The sequence below is a fragment of the Procambarus clarkii genome, chromosome 51 (genome assembly GCF_040958095.1).
Source record: "Procambarus clarkii isolate CNS0578487 chromosome 51, FALCON_Pclarkii_2.0, whole genome shotgun sequence".
In the NCBI taxonomy this organism is placed as follows: Eukaryota; Metazoa; Arthropoda; class Malacostraca; order Decapoda; family Cambaridae; genus Procambarus; species Procambarus clarkii.
The window spans coordinates 1523627-1530240 of NC_091200.1; the positions used below are offsets into that span (position 1 = coordinate 1523627).

Consider the following 6614-nt stretch of genomic DNA (forward strand, 5'->3'; position numbering starts at 1 on the left):
TTATTCCATTCCAGGAGCGATTCAGAGGCAGGTAGGGGAGGAACATGACAAAGCACAGCGTGACAATAACCCCTTAGGTGGAGGGGAGGGGGGAGAGGAAGCGATGAGTGATGATGATGATGGTGATGATGGTGATAGGGGTGACATCTCTCAGCCGGGCCCTAGTGGTCTTAGACCCCCTGTCATCAATAGACTTAATGCCCTAAATAGTGATGAAAATTCCCCAGATGAGGAGGATGCTATAGACACTCCCCACTTAATTAATAGGGTGGGGGCTCTGGGGAATCTCTTTACTAGGCTGGAATATTCCATCCCCTCAGCCTTCGCCACAGACCCTATAGGACTCCTAAGCAACTTTAGGGACTATTACATATCTGAAATAGAGAATTACATGAATTCTCTTGGGGGACATGGCAATTTTACTTCATCATTAAAAATCCTCCTCGAGGTAAAGGTAACACTTTTGAAACAACGACTCACGGAAGATGATGACTTTAGAGAACACTTCATAACAACACCCGCTAGACTGGTAACTCTTGAGGATGTGGGTAATCTTATTGATAGCTGGGTGGCTTATATGATTACACGACTGGAAGATCTCCTTTCAGAAACAGAGGGGAGTGGTTTCATATTATATAATGTCGATTTCCTCAAAATCGTCATCTGTAATGCAAGTGTAAGGTCAGTTTTGGGGGATTATGTCCCTTATCCCCCATTTCTAAGGGGACGGCATGAGGTCTTCAACCCAAACCCGGCTGGTAACAATAAAACATGTATTATTCAGTGCATTGCTGCTTTTCTGGCGTCACAACAAGGGTGGAAGTGGAGACGTATAGGGAGACTTGTAGAGTCTCACTCTAGGGTTAGGAAAATGGTCAAATACGACAATTTATCCTTCCCTCTGTCTTGGGAGGATATCTCTAAATTGGAGAATAGAAATAAACTATCCATTTTTTTGTATTCAATACACAAACATACAGATGGCGTCTATCACGTCTCTCTTTGTCGTCGTGGTAGCAGACAGTACTCGGTCATAGTTCCTTTATTGTTATTGGGGGAATCTCATGTGGCCTTGATAAAAGAGTTCGATAAGTTCCTTCGGAACTTTACTCGCAGCCACAAACGAAAGACAGTCTTCTGTAGAAACTGTCTCTCAGAATATCAAAATTCGTCTGAGCTAACAAATCACTCATCTTCCTGCGACATCACTCAGAAAATTATTTACCCTCAGCCTGGGGACACACTCCATTTTAAAAATACGGGGAAAGGTTACGCCCCTTCCCATGTGGGCTATTTTGATTTTGAGTGTGTCCTAAGCACTGAGGATTGTCTAGGTTCTGTTACAGCCATACATAGACCTATAGCATACAGCTATATAATTGTTGATAGGAACCACACTGTCGTTGATAAATTTACTTATTTTGGGGGGGACAGTGTTACTCATTTCATGCAGCGAGTTGCTACCAAATGGGAAATTATCAGATCTACCCTCCACCATTATGAAATAGACATGTCTCTTGAGGATATGATCCATTTTAGGAGACAGACTCACTGCCAGTTTTGTGAGCAGGTATTTACCCCCTCCAATTTCAAGGTTCAACATCATGATCACCTTAGGGAAAAGCTCAATTATATTGGAGCTCTATGTAATTACTGCAACCTCCGCCACAAGAATGCTCTGGAGAGTTTAGTTCTAATTGCCCATAATATGTCTTATGACATGGGCTTAATTTTGAGGGAGTTTACCATGGATTCAAATATTAAGAGCAATATCCTCATGAGACAGGGGACGAAATATCTTAAGGTGGAAATAGGGAAGCTTAAATTTCTTGATTCACTGGCTTTTATTACAGGTAGTCTTTCATCCCTAGCAAAGACCCACATTGATTCAGCCAGCCCCTTAACATTCACTCACTCAATGATAGAGGGTTTGCCCAAAAAGAGTCACCACCTACTCTTAAAGGGTAAGCAGTTTTTCCCTTATGAATATACCACAAAAATCAGCTGCTTTAATGACACAACACTCCCCCCTATTGAAATGTTCTACAGCTCCCTAAACAAATCAGGTATAACTTTGGACGAATATAGACATTCTAAATTAGTATGGGAGGCTACAGGGTGTAGGACATTAAAAGACTACCTCCTCATTTATTTGAGGTGTGATGTAGGATTACTGGCTGACATTTTTACACACCACAGGGCAATTCTAAATGATATATATTCTTTAGAATTGACACACTATTGCAGCCTCCCAGGGTACTCCTACGACTGCTTCCTGAAAAGTAGTAGAATATCGTTGGAGTTAAGTGCAGATGTGACGTTGCACAATCTCTTATCACAAAACATACGAGGGGGTTTTACAACTGCAGTTAGGAGTTATGTCAGAGCTAACAACCGCTATGTCAACCCATCTTTTAACCCCCAGGAGGATAGGTCTTCATTCTTACTTTATCTCGACTTTAACAGCCTCTATGGGAGTTGTATGACTAGGAAATTGCCCCATGGGGGACTAAGGAGACTTTCATCTGATGAGATGAACTCCTTCATTAGCGGGGGGAAGATAATGACAGAACAGCCTTTCTCTTCTAACAAAGGGTACTGGCTCTTAATTGACACCAAACTTTTAAGACCCGAAATAGCTAGACTAACAGACGATCTGCCCCTTTGTTTACACCATAGGGGAATAAGTATGGAGGATATCTCACCATTTAGTAGGGGACTTCTGGAAACAAATAACATCACACACCTCCCCCCAAAAAACATCAAACTGGTTGGAGATCATCTCCCCAAAAAACATTATTTCATATCTCTTCACCTTTTACAACTATTTATTGAGATAGGACTTGAAGTGGAAACAATACATGCAATTTACGAGTTCCACCAGTCAGATTTTATGGCAGAATTTGTTAACACCAACGTTAACAATAGAAATGCCTCCAGCAGTAATGATAGGAAAACACTCTTCAAATTACTGACGAACAGTGTTTTTGGTAAAACGCTACTGAATCCAGCTCGTTATGCCATTGACACCAAACTAGTGACTTCAGCTAGGGTCTTTTTACGAGAGGTGAAGAATCCCCGCTTTAAACGAATGGTGCATTTAGGCGACAATAAATTATTGTCTGTCAGTTCCAGACCATTCATTAAAATTACTCATCCTAATTACATTGGGTTCCAGATTCTTGAGCTAGCAAAATACAGCTTGTACCATTTTTGGTACAGGGTACTTAAGAACCACTATTCAGATAGGGTACAACTGGTGTATAGTGATACAGACAGTTTCATTTTCTCCTTACTAGCTGAAGATGTCTTTAATGAGATGGGGAAAGAACCCCTTAGTTTGTGGATGGATACGAGTAATTTTCCTGAAACTCACCCCTTGTATGATCCTTCTAAAAAGGGTGTTTTAGGGCTGTTAAAGTCAGAGGTGTCAGATAAACACATCCTTGAAGTTGTGGCACTCAAGCCCAAAATGTATAGTGTGCTTTTGCTTGACAATAAAAATTCCATCACCGCTAAGGGTATCCCCCGAGCTGTGCAAAGATCTTTAACACATAACCACTTTAAAGAGACCCTTCACAGTAATGGTGTAGTAAATACTTTTAATTACTCACAAATAAGAAACATAGGGGGGCAGATGGCAACCACATTCAATACTAAGAGGGGTTTAAGTGCATTTGATGATAAGCGCTTTTACCTAAATAAATACACTAGCCTAGCGTATGGTCACCCAGACATACCATCCGACCCCCACCCCAACACCTCAGCCCAAGGAATGTCCACCGAGAGTGAAGGTGGTGACGTCATCGAACCACAAGGAGAGGAAGGACAACACCCCACCAGCGAGAGTGAACCCTATGACGTCAGCAGTCAGTCACCTGAGGGAGGCGCACTACATCCCATTCACTCTCTGGGAGATGATGAGTCATCGTCTTCGCCCCAGGAGGAGGAGGAGGAGGAGGGGGAGGAAGACCCCACAACGGACTTGTGGGCGAGAAGGAGAGGTCTTGTTAATAAATATTATGTGGGGGGAGATGACCTACAATACGACTATGTTTAACCCTATGTACTTTGATAATATAATCTATAAATCATCAGGATTATTTCTTTTTCTCCTTCTTTAAGTATAAAAGCTTAAAATATATCCAACTTAAAAACAACTAAGGGAGGCTGGTCCCTCTTACGGTACACTCAAGGTCATCAAGTATGAGGAGGGGTGGTGAGGGGGGGGGCCACCCCTACTGCGAGGATCCTGTTTTTACACCTGTCCCATAGAGGGAGGGGGGGGGGTTGTAACTACAGCTCACCTGAGTGTTTATTATACAAATATACTGTCATACTTTTCTGTATAAATGAACATGAGCATGAACATAGCGACACATAATAGATACCTATCTTCACTATTTTACGATTGTTGCTGCCCCACACCTTGGGCGACCTAATATGGGGTGGCTCTAAGTGGCACCCCGCCTCTGATTTTCTTATCTGATTACCCTTCATAGGCAGCTACTTTACTGTAAATGAACATGATCATAGTGGCACATAATAGATACCTATCTTCACTGTTTTTTCGACTGCTACCACTCACACCTTGGGTGACCTAATATGGAGTGGCACTATGTGGTTCCCCGCTTCTGATTTTCTTATCTGATCTACATACATAGGTGGGGCTATCTGTCACCAAAATATCTACTTGTGTCCCATCGCCGCTCTCAGTAATTGGCATATTTTCGTTATAAAATTCGTAATTTCAAACTGCGAAAACGTGCCGAGAGCAAGAATTTGGCTCCAAAATATGGCTCAAGCGTCAAATTTGGGACGTTTGGGATATTTTAAAAATTGCAGGGAGGGCTTGGGCAAAATGTGATCCATCGCTGCTTTCAGTAACTGGCATATTTTCGGTATAAAAAGTAGTAATTTCAAACTGCGAATACGTGCAGAGAGCCAGAACTTGGCTCCAAAATATTGCTCAAGCGTCAAATTTGGGATGTTTGGGACATTTTGAAAACTGCAGGGAGGGTTTGAGCAAAATGTGACCCATCGCTGATGCCAGTAATTGGCATATATTTGGTAAAGAAAAGTCATAGTTTCAAACTGCGAATACGTGCTGAGAGCGAGAGTTTTGGATATTTTGAAATATGTAGGGAGGGTTTGGGCAAAATGTGACTCATCGGCGCGTTCAGTAATTGGCATATTTTGGTATAAAAATTCGTAATTTCAAACTGCAAATACGTGCAGAGAGCCAGAATTGGCTCCAAAATATGGCTCAAGGGTAGAATTTGGGATGTTTGGGAAATTTGGAAAACTGCAGGGAGGGCTTGGGCAAAATGTGATCCATCGCTGATCCCAGTAATTGGCATACATTCGGTATAAAAATCGTAATTTCAAACTGCGAATACATGCAGAGAGCCAGAATTTGGCTCCAAAATATTGCTCAATAGTCGAATTTGGGATGTTTGGGATATTTTGAAAACTGCAGGGAGGGTTTGGGCAAAATGTGACTCATCGGAGCGTTCAGTAATTGGCATATTTTCGGTATAAAATTCTTAATTTCAAACTGCGAAAACGTGCCGAGAGCCAGAATATGGCTCCAAAATATGGCTCAAGCGTCGAATTTGGGACGTTTGGGATATTTTGAAAACTGCAAAGAGGGCTTGGGCAAAATATGATTCATCGCCGCTTTCAGTAACTGGCATATTTTCGGTATAAAAAGTCGTAATTTCATACTGCGAATACGTGCAGAGAGCCAGAAATTGGCTCCAAAATATTTTTCAAGGGTCGTATTTGGGATGTTTTGATATTTCGAAAACTGCAGATGGGTTTGGGCAAAATGTGACCCATCGCCGCTTTCAGTAATTGGTATATTATCGGTATAAAAAGTCGTAATTTCAAACTGTGAATACGTTCAGAGAGCCAGAATTTGGCTCCAAAATATGGTTCAAGGGTCGAATTTGGAATGTTTGGGATATTTTGAAAACTGCAGAAAGGGTTTGAGCAAAATGTGATCCATCGCCGCTTTCAGTAATTGGCATTTTTTCTGTCTAAAAAGTCGTAATATCAAACTGCGAATACGTGCAGAGAGCCATAATTTGGCTCCAAAATATGGTTCAAGCGTCGAAGTTGGGATGTTTGGAATATTTTGAAAACTGCAGGGAGGGTGTGGGCAAAATGTGATTCATCGGCGCGTTCAGTAATTGGCATATTTTGGTAAAAAAAGTCGTAATTTCAAACTGCGAGTACGGGCAAAGAGCCAGAATTTGGCTACAAAATATGGTTCAAGCGTCGAATTTGGGAGGTTTGAGATATTTTGAAAACTGCAGAGGGGTTTGGGCAAAATGTGATCCATCGCCGCTCTCAGTAATTGGCATTTTTTCTGTATAAAAAGTCGTAATATCAAACTGCGAATACATGGAGAGATCCAGAATTTGGCTCCAAAATATGGTTCAAGTGCCGAATTTGGGATGTTTGTGATATTTTGAAAACTGCAGGGAGGGTTTGGGCAAAATGTGACCCATCGCTGATCCCAGTAATTGGCATATATTCGGTATAAAAATTCGTAATTTCAAACTTCGAATACGTGCAGAGAGCCAGAGTTTGGCTACAAAATATTGCTC

At 41.6% G+C, this 6614-nt stretch overlaps 1 long non-coding RNA gene across 1 annotated transcript in view; it reads left to right on the top strand.

Moving 5' to 3' along the window:
• LOC138351842 (uncharacterized) overlaps nucleotides 1-499 on the top strand; it is a 1108-nt gene extending 609 nt beyond the window's left edge. Inside the window, exon 3 of the long non-coding RNA XR_011222627.1 lies at nucleotides 15-499. This is a non-coding gene — a long non-coding RNA (uncharacterized lncRNA). The remainder of the gene's footprint in view (nucleotides 1-14) is intronic.
• Nucleotides 500-6614: the final 6115 nt, after the last annotated feature.